Here is a 14,846-nt window from a genome sequence, read left to right as displayed (position 1 = left end):
CCCACAACGCTGATTAAAGAGATACCTCTGTAGTTGTTACAATTACGGGAAAAAACGTTGCGTACGTGGAGTAGACCTGGAGACAGAGGAAGGTTTCAAATTGTTATTGATGGTAAGGCAGAGTTTCAGAAATCAAGCCGGCCGGTGGGGCCGTGCGGTTAAAGGCGCTTCAATGTGGAACCGCGTGACCGCTACGGTCGCAGGTTCGAATCCTGCCTCGGGCATGGATGTGTGTGATGTCCTTAGGTTAGTTAGGTTTAATTAGTTCTAAGTTCTAGGCGACTGATGACCTCAGAAGTTGAGTCGCATAGTGCTCAGAGCCATTTGAACCATTTTTCAGAAATCAATTTTTAAATTATAAGAATTTCTAGATGAAGGTGCAGGCTGACAATAATTTATTGGTTATGAACTGCAGATTACAGCTCAAGAGATAGCAAAAAGAAAGCAAATTAAGGAGATGGGGCCTGCATAAGGTAGTTGAGAGATGAAGTGGTAAAGGCAGCAGACAACAAAAGTGGGAAAAAACTGAGTAGAAATCTAATAAATGAAGTAGGCCATAGGGAACACAATGCCTAAAAAAGACATTGACATAAAGTGCAAAACAGCAAAGCAAGAATGCCTTGAGAGAAAATTCATGGCTCTTGAAGCATACATGGGAAAGTTGGATGATACATATAGAAAAATTAACTTCAAAAAAGGCGTTGGAACAACGACAAGTAACTGTATGAATATCACGAGTTGAGATGGCAAGTCAAAACTAAGTAAAGAATGGAAGGCTGGAAAGTGGAAAAATATGTAGAAGTTGGAGGGGGAGTAAAAAAACGAACTTATACATATTGTTAGATTCCTGTGAAGTAAATGTAGACTCAAGGCCATACTAATCCTTTCACTTATTTTAGAAAATAAACTGAAGAAAGGCAAACCTACATTTATAGCATTTGTATATTTAGAGAAAGCTTTTGAAAGTCTTTACTGGAGTACACTCTGTGCAACTGTGAAGGTACCAGGGACAAAACAAAAGGGACAAGATTATCTTCGACTGATATATAAATCAAACAGCAATGCAAGGACTGAAAGATTTGAAAGGAAAGCGGTAGTTGAGAAGGCAGAAGTAGAGAGATATAAAATGCAGACTGGCAATGGCGTTTTACACAAACAAAATTTGCTGGTCTCAAATAAAGTTTAAATGGTAGGAAGTGTTTTATGAAGGTATTTGTGTTCACTGTAGCCTGTACGTAAGTGAAACGTGGACGAGTAATAGATCTGTCAAGAACAGAATGGAAGCTTTCAAAATTAAGTTCTACAGAAAAAGACTGAAGACTAGACAGGTAGATAATGTAACTAATGAAGAAGAACTGAATCAAACAGGTGCGAAAAAGGAAGTTATGGCTGAACTTGACTAAAATAGGGGATTGGTTTATAGGGCATATTCTAAGGCATGAAGGAATCGTTAGTTTGGTAATGGAGGCTAAGTTGTAGAAGGAGAGCAAGGCTTGACAACAGCAAGCAGATTCAAATGGATGTATGATGCAGTAATCATGTGGAAATGAAGCCACTTACACAGGATAGACTAGTGTGGAGCGCTGCATCACCCACAACCAAAACTTGAGATGAACCGTATTTCCGGTTAATGCAACCAAGCAGCAATTATCAATACTTTTGCTCAGTTAGATAGTTATTACCAGAAAATTTGTTTAATATAACCTCTAGCACATATCACTTGCGATGGAATTGTGTATACATTTCTATTACTCACTACAAACAACTTATATTAGGAAAAAGTTACAACTTTTAATGCAATTTACTTCTAGCAAGTGTCAGCAAATGATAATGTGGAATTACTATGTTGGCCACTCTGCAATTTGTGGTATTTTCCGTAAGAAATCATCAATTCCTTTATGAATCAACAACCAATGATTGTTTTGTACTACCTATCTGCATTTCTCAAACTGCATAGGAGTCGTCGATGGAAAACGTATTGTAGGACTGATGCGCGCATAGTACAATGTCTGAACCGTGATCGGATGTGAACATTCAGCCCTATACACCTCTGGAAAGCTATATTGTACAAGTTTCACAAGGAATCGATGTTTTAACAAAGTAGTTTCTCATTTTACAGCTTGCCACCATAGTTTATCGTAGAGAAACCTGTAAGGAGAATGTATGCCGTGCGCTGGAAATATATTTCTTACATTGGGATAGTAACAGCGATGCATTCGACACAGCTAATAGGTCGGAAACCGCAACGATCTAACATTATAGCATGTTTTACATGTAGAACTGTTTAGCCTTAGGAGTGCATGTGCTTATATTCTCTCTTGCCAATAACTTCTTGCTACCGACCTCAGTACTTGAACAATACTTCTGAATTGATAGCGCAGTTGACTTACGTAAAATGCTTTAAAGAACCGTCCGTCTGGAGCTCCATCATACGTAAAAACTACCCGTTTCTGGTTTTTCACCGTCTATTATATCATAACAACAGTTTCATATCTACTATACACACAGATAAGGGGTGCTGACCTCCTCGACATTCGCGCATCTGCAGAAATCTTGTACTCATGGATGGGTGCGGGACAGCAGTTACAGACTGGGTTCGCATTGTTCCTTCACGAAACGTGGAATGTAGCGGTCAGCCGTTGATTAAATCGGGGCCACTGCTGCAGGGAGCGTTGGTCAAAGACAATGCGAGGAGATCTTTCGGTCTCTAACTTTATCCTAAGAGTGCGTGAATGCCCTGTGACACCCATCCACACAGAGAAAGATCGAAGTGGTAGAGATACACAGATCGCTGTAAGGTATACTTTGGTGTGTATGTTCGAGAATTAACAATGGGTGGACGTACTGCACACTCTTCTATCTACATTCACAATGGTACTCGCAAAGTAGTGGAGTGACTGTTTATTAATGATATAGAAATTGGGCAGCATTCTGCTTCGTCACTTGTCGGTGTCGAAATTATGGTAAAAGTGCTAAAATTTATCGGACTATCAACTGTGGTGCTTATTATTACAGTACATCGACGGTGTCTTTTCCATCCCATCCATCCACTGGTACGCTGTTGATTACCACATAATAATTGACTAGCATCGCTTGTTTTAGATGGAGAAAGTGTCTTGGTGGAGGGGTAATACTTTCTGGTGATGGTTAGCACCGAAACAATAATCGCATACATGACTGCAATATGAGGATTCAATCGAAGTGGAACACAGCGCCATCAGCTATTCCATCATTGTGAATGAGGAGTTTAAATGTAGAGGTCGTAAATGACCTTTGGATAGCAGTTTGGAAGCGCTCCAAAATGCCTGAAAACTCTTCCAGTTTTCTTGTGTTGTCGCTGTCTTTTCTGTCTGTCACCCAATGTGTGTGTTGTGGGAGCAGCAGTAACAACATTGGTTACACCATGCGATGACTAGTTTTCTGTGAGAGCCATTGGATCAAGACGTGTTAATGTCAGTTTAGAACCTGACACAGACCTCGAAGTTGTGGCGAAAAAACTAAATTCATGGCACTGTACAAAGCGTGTTACAGCAGAAAAAGCAGTGTATCAAACAACAAAACAGGGACCCTCTCTTGCGACTAATAGTCTGTGGGATAAGATCCTTGAACGGTACAGGCAATGAAACTTTATGCTGGTTTGTGCAAGCGACTTCGATCAATGGCCACCTGCACCAATGGATCAATACCTTAATATTTGATAGAATCGCTGCATATGATCGATGTCGACGCGCAGACTGTATTTGTTTTCGATATGAAGAGATGCGGTAAAAATATTATCGAGTTCTTTATGAGATGAAGTTAGCGGAGCTTTTATAGTTCGTAATTGTCTCTGTTGGATGGTACAGGATAACGATGATAGAATGTATGGGTGATAGATGTGAATGGAACCCGAGGGACGCGGATCTGCTTTGGATGGACTGCAGTATTTGTGTGATGTTGAGTCTTCCTAATATTCCTGATAAGAAACACTACCATAACTGTTTGTACAGTCTTTCACACTACCTTGTGTTGCAGGAGCAGGCTTCGTTTTGCGCTGACCTTATACATCGTACATGATTTGCGGAGCTACGACAACATGTTCCCATTTTCACGGAGTGGTCAAAACGCGGTCCTGTCGCAATAACTCAGCTCACTCCGTTTTTACACAGGTTGAAGATTTATGTGGTAGATATAGCTCCCTCTGACTTCTGCTCAGTTCCGACTTAAATTGGAACGATCACAAGTGCAAAGATGCAGGGATGGCGAGGCAGAGTCTGAGGAGCAGTTACAAGATCCACAGGGACTATCTAAACCCACATTGGAATTTTACTGTAACAGACAGGTTCGAAAAAGGTGACTCATTTCGAGATAAGAGACTGCCATGAATATGATTCACCAGTGGCTGTAATCATTAAAAGACTTCTCCATAGGATCCAACCCATGTATGTGGTTGAATGGAAAGATTGATTCCAAATCGCAGACAGCATTTCTACCAGAAAGTGCAATACTAGAGATCTGAAAAGCCAGTGTACATTTCTTATGACCTCAATCAGCACACCATCTACTGTATGTGATCATTCTCAATCAACCATCACCTGATCATTCTCAATCAACCATCTCGTATAACCCAATGGATATATTGCAGAACCTGTGATGTGGCATCGAGAGAGAATGCTTTACAAATAGTGGAGATAAATCTAGTGGCAGCATTAGGGAGTTGCAAGTACTCGCTTCATACCATGTTCTTTAGCCGAATCACTTTCTAAATTCGGTGATTTTATTACAATCTTACACCATCAGCGACATGTAATCACACCATCAGTCTGTTAATACTCACTCCGACGATCACCGTCTATATTCAGTGCCGCGGTATTTGTATGGAAAAACCTCTTCATTCGGAGGTAATGCCATACGTCGATTTGTATTGCTTGTATAGTTTTTAACATGGATATTGTTAGCGACACTTATGTGTACCTGTAGAATCAAGACCGCTTGTGACAGTAACATGGCCGTTGCGATCGAGTTTTTAACATCTGGTTGCTTGTAAAACGATTGTGCCTCTCTTTCTAAGACACAGTGGTACCACGTGCAAGGAAAAACTTATGAGGCATGTCCACTCATCGCTGAGTTTCGCTCAATATTTGTTTTGTACTGCCAGCATTCAGTTACTGGTGAAGTATTATACTTAGTAGTGGGGGATGTGTGATAGATTCGCCTTGAGCAGCAGGCTTACAAAGTATGTGGGTTTTCTGACATGTGCAAAGAAAATGACTATATTCTGTCGTAAGGGAGGGTATGGATTTGATGTGGAAAAGTGCAATAGCCGTAAGGGGAATAAAAGATCTTTTTTTTTTTTACACTGCTTATGAAGGAACAATACAGGAGCCCCTCGCGTATGATTAATAGTTTGCTGGATATGGTCTTTCTCCAGTACAGATGACAAAATTTTGTGCAGATCTGTGGAAAGGACTTAGAGCACTGGCCTGCAGCATGATATGGTATGTGTAATATGCTCAATGACAACAAGCAGATGGTAATTGTTTTTCGATATATTGGAAGAGAGAGACACGGTAAAGTCTTAAAGGAGTGCTATAATTGGTTAAAATTTGGATGCAGATGGTTCTCTCAAAACTACACGGATTTTGCTCATGAAACTAATAGGAATCCGCTGTATCTATTCTCGTGGACCCATGGCGTTTTTTTTATTATTATTGGCACGATTGCATGTTTAAAAAAATAGGTGTTATTTCATACTTCATAACCTCTAATTATAAAGTAGACACCACTTGAATTATAGCTCGTTGTGGAATCTAGAAATGATAGCGGTTTTTTTTTTTTGCCGACATGTGAGTAGATTGCGTGAAACAGGTTGTGATGATCAAATTGCTTACAAAACTAGAACGCAAGAATCTGCTGCTGTATGACAGAAACTTTACAGACATGTCGGAAGAGGTGAGTTATGCATCAGAAATGTCAAATGTAAGCACGCAGATGGTAATTGATTTCGATGTAACGGAAGAGAGAAACGTGTGGTAAAATCTTATAGGATGTTCTATTACAAGACAGACTCTCACGATTTGTTTCGTAAACGCCTGAATGATATAGCATCACGATGGTAAAACAAGACCTGCCGTAGTGTACAAAACAGCTACATCCTCCTGAATTATGGCTTGTTGTTGTCAAACGTAAAGTGATTGTGTTTTTTTCCAACATGTGAGCTAATGGTGTGAAAAATTTTATTCTCTAATTTTATTTCTTGTGTCTGAAGTCTTTGTAATACACTCGTGATGAACTGTGAGCGGTGGTGGTGCACTTTGGTGAATGTCACAAAATAATGAGATGCGAATTGTATCCGGCATTTGAAAGCAAAAACTATACCGATTTTGTTCATAAAATTAAAATAAAATCGACTGTGCCTATTTTCATGGAATATAGTTGCTTTATTATAGGAGTCGTGTTGCTTTTAAAACCAAATGTTACAGTCCAGTGCTCAGAAAGGCGTGGTGGCCGAGTTCTGTAAGAGGTCGCAGCTGTCCCTTTAGACAAGCAACCCGTTGTTGGGATATCCCGCATTTATCACGGTTTTGTTCTGAGGGATGTCAGCGTCTCACTCTGTTGTATGTGTTGCTTTTGTCGGCGTCAGTAACGCTGACCATCCAGCAGCGTGCTCACGTGGGTATATTGTACTGAAGACACTGCGGTGTGACGCTGCAGTCGCTTAAGCGGAAGGCTTCCTGTTTTGCAACCATCCAACTTTTGAAAAAGTCATCTGTAGCATTATCCGGAATTTTTTTGTTGTTCCGGAGGGGTCCGGTCTTTCTGAGAAATACGTTTAATAGATAGCAATAAAGAGTTGCACTGACGTTAAATACAATTGTTCTCCATCGCAAGCAGGCTGCTGGGCGCAAGGGGAGTGTGTCTACTGGGGGTGGTCGCTGGACACAGCCGTGTTCTGACCATGGAGGTGAAATGGGGTGGGGGCTCTGTCGCTATATTTTAGACAAACAAGTTGCACTTGGGACTCGATTTTCGGCAGTTTGTGAGCGCCTATCGATGAGAACGCACAATCAACTACCGCCCCCTCTGCAGTCTTTTAGGACGACGATTTTCCCCACTACATGTGTTTCATTATGACCTGTTCATTACAAGTGCAGATCCTTTCACGACAATTTCGAATTGTAATTAGAACTGTGATGCATTTTTCCATCAGTTGTGTGTATTGGTTTCAGTTACCTGGGCTGCAGGGTGGTTTTTGAGCAGATGTCTGTAGCAAACACTGATGTCAAACAACGATAGACACTGTATGCTTACAGTAATACAGTTTTTAAACTCATCTGTGTTCAACACCAGCATCTCGTTACTTGAATATATTTCCAGCTGAAAAGAATAAAGATACTACCTTACACCCCTGCCTTTTTCCAATTAATTTGTAGGTGAAGGGTAGAGTTTGAGTGTGTATGTCACTAGTTTCGAGTGGCATTGCGAAATTTGTTCCCTGCAGGATGACACCAGTTGTATGGTATTGTCAGTTTTTGAGCTGTATTGCGATTTTAGGCCGCCCTTGTGTAATACTACACATATAGCTGTGTAATTAGGCCCAATGTTTATATTAATTATGTAATTAGGACCTACCTTTACTTCATTTTCCCAAACAAAATAAGTAAAGTACACTAACCGAACCTTCCTCTCCTGCATCTGGACAGTTTCCATGTGTCGGGTGGTGCACTTGGGCTTTCTGTCCAGAAGGACCAGGGTTAGAGTCCCAGAAAGGGCACTGCCAGTTTTAATTTCCTGTTAATTCCAAGTGCCCCTCTGGTGGTACAATTGTGTTAGGGAGTGTACTTGGGCTCTCTGTCCAGAAGGACCAGGGTTCGAGTTCCAGAAGGAGCACCGCCATTTCTAATTTCCCATCAATTCCAAGTGCTTCTGGTGGTATAATTGTGTTACGAGGGTGCACACGGGCTTTCTGTACAGAAAGACCAAGGTTCGAGAACCAGAAAGAGCCTGTCAATTTTAATTTCCCGCCAATGCCTGAGTGGACGGGTGGGAGGTGGAGTGGGGAAAAAAATCCCAACAAAATTCGGACAAAATTCGGAAATACCGCCAAAATTCGAAATTCCCGCCAAATTTCGAAACTCCCACGAAAAGGGTAGGTTGGGGGAAGGGGCTGGCGCCCAGATGCAGGCTGAGATAAACACATGAATTCATCCGGTGGGTGGGGTGGGCGTGTTCGAGGGGAATTAATTAGTCAATTTAATTAATTTGGACATCTATTTGATACCGAAATTGCACCCATGCTAGCATTTCCCTACAACTTTTATGTATTCATTCGTCCCTCGCTTCATATGTTATTGGAGCAGGAAGAATCCCTAATATGTGGTATCATGCAAAGTACTGCCTGCCATGCACTTGACAGTGGTTTGCAGGTTATGTTTGTAGATGTAGTTGAAAAAGATTCCCTTATGCGGTTGTTTCTAAAGACGACAATGAGGTTAAGAAACTGTCATAGTATGGCAAGTAACCATTAGTGCACACCCATTTGGTTCAAATGGCTCTCAGTACTATGGGACTTAACTTCTGAGGTCATCAGTCCCCTAGAACTTAGAACTACTTAAATCTAACTAACCTAAGGACATCACACACATCCATGCCCGAGGCAGGATTCGAACCTGCGACCGTGCGGTTCCAGACTGTAGCGCATAGAACCGCTAGGCCTACACACATTTCAAATGACATACTAGGTCGCAATAACATGTGGACTCTCCGAATACAATCTCTGTTGCTAGAAGATTAATCGTAAGGAGGACACATTGTACGACACCACTCGGCAAATGCAGTTCATTTTACCGGGAACGTAGAAGGTTTGAATAATTTTAAGTATAAGGATAATTTTAAGTTTGAAGTCGGATAACACATGACAAGATAAATATTTTGTGTGTGATATAATTACACATTAATTAATTTCTGATTTATCCTTTTCTTTTACTATGAAACCCTGCTTTGTGCCTAATTTTATCATTCTAGGCCGAAGGGAACTGTTGTTGTTGTGGTCTTCAGTCCTGAGACTGGTTTGATGCAGCTCTCCATGCTACTCTATCCTGTGCAAGCTTCTTCATCTCCCAGTACTTATTGCAACCTACATCCTTCTGAATCTGATAGTGTATTCATCTCTTGGTCTCCCTCTATGATTTTTACCTCCCACGCTGCCCTCCAATGCTAAATTTGTGATCCCTTGATGCCTCAGAACTAGTCCTACCAACCGGTCCCTTCTTCTTGTCAAGTTGTGCCACAAACTCCTCTTCTCCCCAGTTCTATTCAATACCTCCTCATTAGTTATGTGATCTACCCATCCAATCTTCATCATTCTTCTGTAGCACCACATTTCTTTCTCCTGATAACGACGTCCTCTTGAGTAGTCCTCGCCCGGAGATCCGAATGGGGGACTATTTTACCTCCGAAATATTTTACCCAAGAGGACGCCATCATCATTTAACCATGCAGTAAAGCTGCATGCCCTCAGGAAAATTTACGGCTGTAATTTCTCCTTGCTTTCAGCCGTTCACAGTACCAGCACAGCAAGGCTGTTTTGGTAGTGTTACAAGGCCAGATCAGTCAATCGTCCAGACTGTTGCCCCTGCAACTACTGAAAAGGCTGCTGCCCCTCTTCAGGAAGCACACGTTTGTCTGGCCTCTCAGCAGATTCCCCGCCGTTGTGGTTGCACCTATGGTACGGCTATCTGTATCGCTGAGGCACGCAAGCCTCCCCACCAACGGCAAGGTCCATGGTTCATGGGAGGGGGGGGGGGGGGCAAAGGTAACTACCCTATACGTTTTGATGAATGAGTTCGCGAGTTTCAAAATAAGTGACATAATTGGTCGTATCTTTTAATTGAGTTTACTGAGAAGCTTCAATTTTTTACGGCGCCAGGGGATCGTAGACTCTAGTATGTAGCATAAATTTCAACTTGATAGATCTACCCGTTCCTGGGAAAACGGGGTTTTAACGGATGGAGAGACAGACAGACGGATGGACAACAAAGTGATCCAATAATGCTTCCGTTTTTACCGACTGGGATACGGAACCCTAACAAGAAAGCAAACTGTCTATTATTTCTAAAATAATAGCCTGTCATGGATGTCTTTCTTCAGGCCTCCACAAATATGGAAATCACATGCGGAGAGATGAGGAATGTATGAAGGATGTTTAACGGCTTTCCAGCGAAACTTCTGCAGCGTAGTTGAAATAACTTTAGTAACACACGGGCTCTCTCCCCATGCTATTGTAGTAGAGGGAAATTTGAACTTAACAGCTGTGGAATGGGAGAGACATACGATTTAAACTGGTTCCAGAGACTGAGATTCGTGTGAGATTGTTCTGAATGGCTTGTCTGAAAATTATTTTGAGCAGACAGTTAAAGATCCTATGCGTATGGCAATGTTTATCACCTATTAGTAACCATTAGATCAGAACTTTCGAATACATTAACGTACAGGAGTGCATCAGTGACCATAACGCTATGATGGCATCAATGACTATGGGTGTTAAAAGAAATAACTTATTAAGCATGACATGAGAATATTTTTGGTTAACAGCAACGATAGGGAAAACTTGCAGAATATCTGAGTATTTAACGTCAGATATTCAGTTCTGCGGCTGAGTATGTGGAGTGAAAATGGATAAAATTGAAAAGCATGGTACCATACGCCGTCGACCTGTTTGTCGGTAGTGAAGGGTGGGAAAGACCATTCAGGTCAAATGGCAATGCTATGAAGTTCCTAAGAAAGCAAAGAGAGCACCGTAGATTTAAAATAAATCGGAGTCTACCAGTGATAAAACAAAAAATGAAATAAGCGAAAATGAGCATAAGAGAACAATGCGAGAGGCGTTCGATGAATTCGAAAGTAAAGTTCTGCGAGCTGACTGAATATCCCAAGAAGTTACGGTCATACACGAAGTCACTAAGCGGACCGAAACCGTCTATTCAGTTGCTCACCGAAGTTATTGGTATCGCAACAGAAGATGACACAGAGAAGACCGAAAGACTGAACTATATCTTTCGGAATTACACTCCTGGAAATGGAAAAAAGAACACATTGACACCGGTGTGTCAGACCCACCATACTTGCTCCGGACACTGCGAGAGGGCTGTACAAGCAATGATCACACGCACGGCACAGCGGACACACCAAGAACCGCGGTGTTGGCTGTCGAATGGCGCTAGCTGCGCAGCATTTGTACACCGCCGCCGTCAGTGTCAGCCAGTTTGCCGTGGCATACGGAGCTCCATCGCAGTCTTTAACACTGGTAGCATGCCGCGACAGCGTGGACGTGAACCGTATGTGCAGTTGACGGACTTTGAGCGAGGGCGTATAGTGGGCATGCGGGAGGCCGGGTGGACGTACCGCCGAATTGTTCAACACGTGGGTCGTGAGGTCTCCACAGTACATCGATGTTGTCGCCAGTGGTCGGCGGAAGGTGCACGTGCCCGTCGACCTGGGACCGGACCGCAGCGACGCACGGATGCACGCCAAGACCGTAGGATCCTACGCAGTGCCGTAGGGGACCGCACCGCCTCTTCCCAGCAAATTAGGGACACTGTTGCTCCTGGGGTATCGGCGAGGACCATTCGCAACCGTCTCCATGAAGCTGGGCTACGGTTCCGCACACCGTTAGGCCGTCTTCCGCTCACGCCCCAACATCGTGCAGCCCGCCTCCAGTGGTGTCGCGACAGGCGTGAATGGAGGGACGAATGGAGACGTGTCGTCTTCAGCGATGAGAGTCGCTTCTGCCTTGGTGCCAATGATGGTCGTATGCGTGTTTGGCGCCGTGCAGGTGAGCGCCACAATCAGGACTGCATACAACCGAGGCACACAGGGCCAACACCCGGCATCATGGTGTGGGGAGCGATCTCCTACACTGGCCGTACACCACTGGTGATCGTCGAGGGGACACTGAATAGTGCACGGTACATCCAAACCGTCATCGAACCCATCGTTCTACCATTCCTAGACCGGCAAGGGAACTTGCTGTTCCAACAGGACAATGCACGTCCGCATGTATCCCGTGCCACCCAACGTGCTCTAGAAGGTGTAAGTCAACTACACTGGCCAGCAAGATCTCCGGATCTGTCCCCCATTGAGCATGTTTGGGACTGGATGAAGCGTCGTCTCACGCGGACTGCACGTCCAGCACGAACGCTGGTCCAACTGAGGCGCCAGGTGGAAATGGCATGGCAAGCCGTTCCACAGGACTACATCCAGCATCCCTACGATCGTCTCCATGGGAGAATAGCAGCCTGCATTGCTGCGAAAGGTGGATATACACTGTACTAGTGCCGACATTGTGCATGCTCTGTTGCCTGTGTCTATGTGCCTGTGGTTCTGTCAGTGTGATCATGTGATGTATCTGACCCCAGGAATGTGTCAATAAAGTTTCCCCTTCCTGGGACAATGAATTCACGGTGTTCTTATTTCAATTTCCAGGAGTGTATTTCATTGTGGAAGATCGTATATGATTTCGCTTTTCAACACACGCACAAATGCCAAAATGGCAGATTATGAGATAAGTATGCCTGGAATAGAAAAGACAACTAAAATCGGTCAATAGTGGAATGGATGAGTTGCCCGTAAGACTGTACAGAGAACATGCGGAAAGCCCTCTCCTTATCTAGCAGCAGTTTATCGTAGGTCGCTGGAGCAACGAAGGGTATCAAGCGATTGGAAAAAGCTCATGTAATTTTCGTTTTCAACACGGGTTGTCGGAATGATGCACATAATTGCAGGCCGATGTGGATGATGTCAATCTGTTTTAGAATTATTAAACCTGTTCTGTTCACATGCGTTATTTCCGTTTTTGGAGAACGAAAAAGTCTTCTATATAAATTAACATGGATTTTGTAAACAGAAGAGATCTTTCTAAACACAGATCGCTGTGTTTGTGAATGAAATACAGAGCGCCTTAGACAAAACCGTCCAGGAATATACTGTGTTCTTCACTTCTGAGAGGCATTCCATGTCGTTCCATACTGTCGTTTGGTGAAAAAATACAAGCTTTCCGACCATCGAATCAGATTTGTGACTGGAATCAGAATTATCAAAGAGACAGAACTCAATATTGTCATCTTAATGGGATGAAATCGACAGATGTAAACGTAATTTCTGGAGTGTGCTGACAGAGTGTTAGAATACATATAATACAGTTTACAGTACATGTAAGTAGTCTAGTGAATAACATTCAGAGTTGCACGAGGCTGCTCGCTGTCGATGCTGTTATCTATACAAACCCGCAGCACCAGCAGATGGTAATTGAGTGCAGAAAGACCTGCAGGGGGTCGACGGTTGATGTAGCGACTGGTAGTTGACCTTGAATGTAAATAAATGTAGCTTACTGCGTAGTATAGGCGAAGAGATCCACTACTGTTCTAGTACGCTAGTGGTGAAACTCATAGGGTATAAATATCTATGGGGTGAGCATTCGGATGCGCAGGGCGAGAATTCTGTCCGTAACAACAGCTGCGGCTCAAGTCACGTGATTCTGAGATGGTGCATTTTAGCCCATACGTTGCCGTATTCTGAGTGTTATTACTTCGATGCTACAGGTAGATCACCTTCATAAGTGTTGTATACGCGTTCAGTAGGTACATTAACAAAATTATACCAGAAACTGAAATTGGCTCAAAGATGTGAAGAGCAATGGTATTGCGCTTTTTCGGTACGGAATCATAGCTCATATTCCAATTTATTTTCGTTTTTTCGATAATGGGATGAGGAGAGATAGCCAGAAAGTTTTTTTTTACATTTTCTATTGCACTTATTCATAATGCCGATTCTCCTTTCTAATTAATTACGTTACGCTGACACTGTGTAGGAAAATATCTTTTACAGAAATATTTAGATACACAGAAGAGTTCGATAACCTGCATAAACTGGAGGATGATAATCAGACTGTTATGTATAAATTTTATTTGCATATGAACATAGCACCAATATGTATGGAGTGACATGTCGTTTACTCAGACACACTTGCAAATTTACTCTGTCTAGTACTTGTAAAGACATGGCCATAAAGTTATCTCTACGAGACAAGACTTTATAATACTGTATCTCTATATTTTTCAACAGATAAAGTGCCTCATGTCACTGAGACATTTACAATTATCATTTGTTGCACATACCTATGGAATATAACTGGTCCTCCTTTCACATACTTCTCTTTAGATCCATAGCAATGACAGTACTGCACCATAGCTGTTACTAACTGAAACGTATGGAAAGGTATATAAAAGAAGGCGAATATGTGTAATGTTCAAGTTTCGCTATTACCGTAAACTGTAGACAACGAGGGTCATCCCAAAATCACGGACGAACACGGTTTGATGTTAAGAACATTCGCAGTAGGCTATGCTCACTCCATAGATTTATGTACTGTGTGATGAAAACCGTCAAATTTCTAGGAGTAATCTTCCAGAGCCACATAAAGTTGAATGAACACATAAATTTTTTTAGGAAAAGCAGGTGCCATGATATGATTCATTAGAAGAACCTTATGGATATGTAATTTATCCATAAAAGAAATGCTTTGCGAAGCACCTGGAACACAGATTCTTTAGTGTTACACATGAATCTGGGACTCCCACCAGGTCGCACCATTAAAAAACATAGAGAAAATCCAACGGAGAGCGGCACGTTTCATCATGGGATTGCCTAGAAAATAAGCGTTTCAGAGACAATCAGCTAATTTCAACGGCAAAAGCTGCAGGAGAAGCTTGTGTCTCATGAAAGAAGCAGCTTACGTATCATTTGTAATACCGATTCTTAAGTACTGTTCATTAGTCTGGGATCCTTACCGTGCTGAACGATTAGAAGAG

The sequence above is a fragment of the Schistocerca cancellata genome, chromosome 5 (genome assembly GCF_023864275.1).
Source record: "Schistocerca cancellata isolate TAMUIC-IGC-003103 chromosome 5, iqSchCanc2.1, whole genome shotgun sequence".
Lineage (NCBI taxonomy): Eukaryota > Metazoa > Arthropoda > Insecta > Orthoptera > Acrididae > Schistocerca > Schistocerca cancellata.
The sequence above is the reverse complement of the archived record's forward strand: the minus strand, read 5'-3'. Positions refer to the sequence as shown.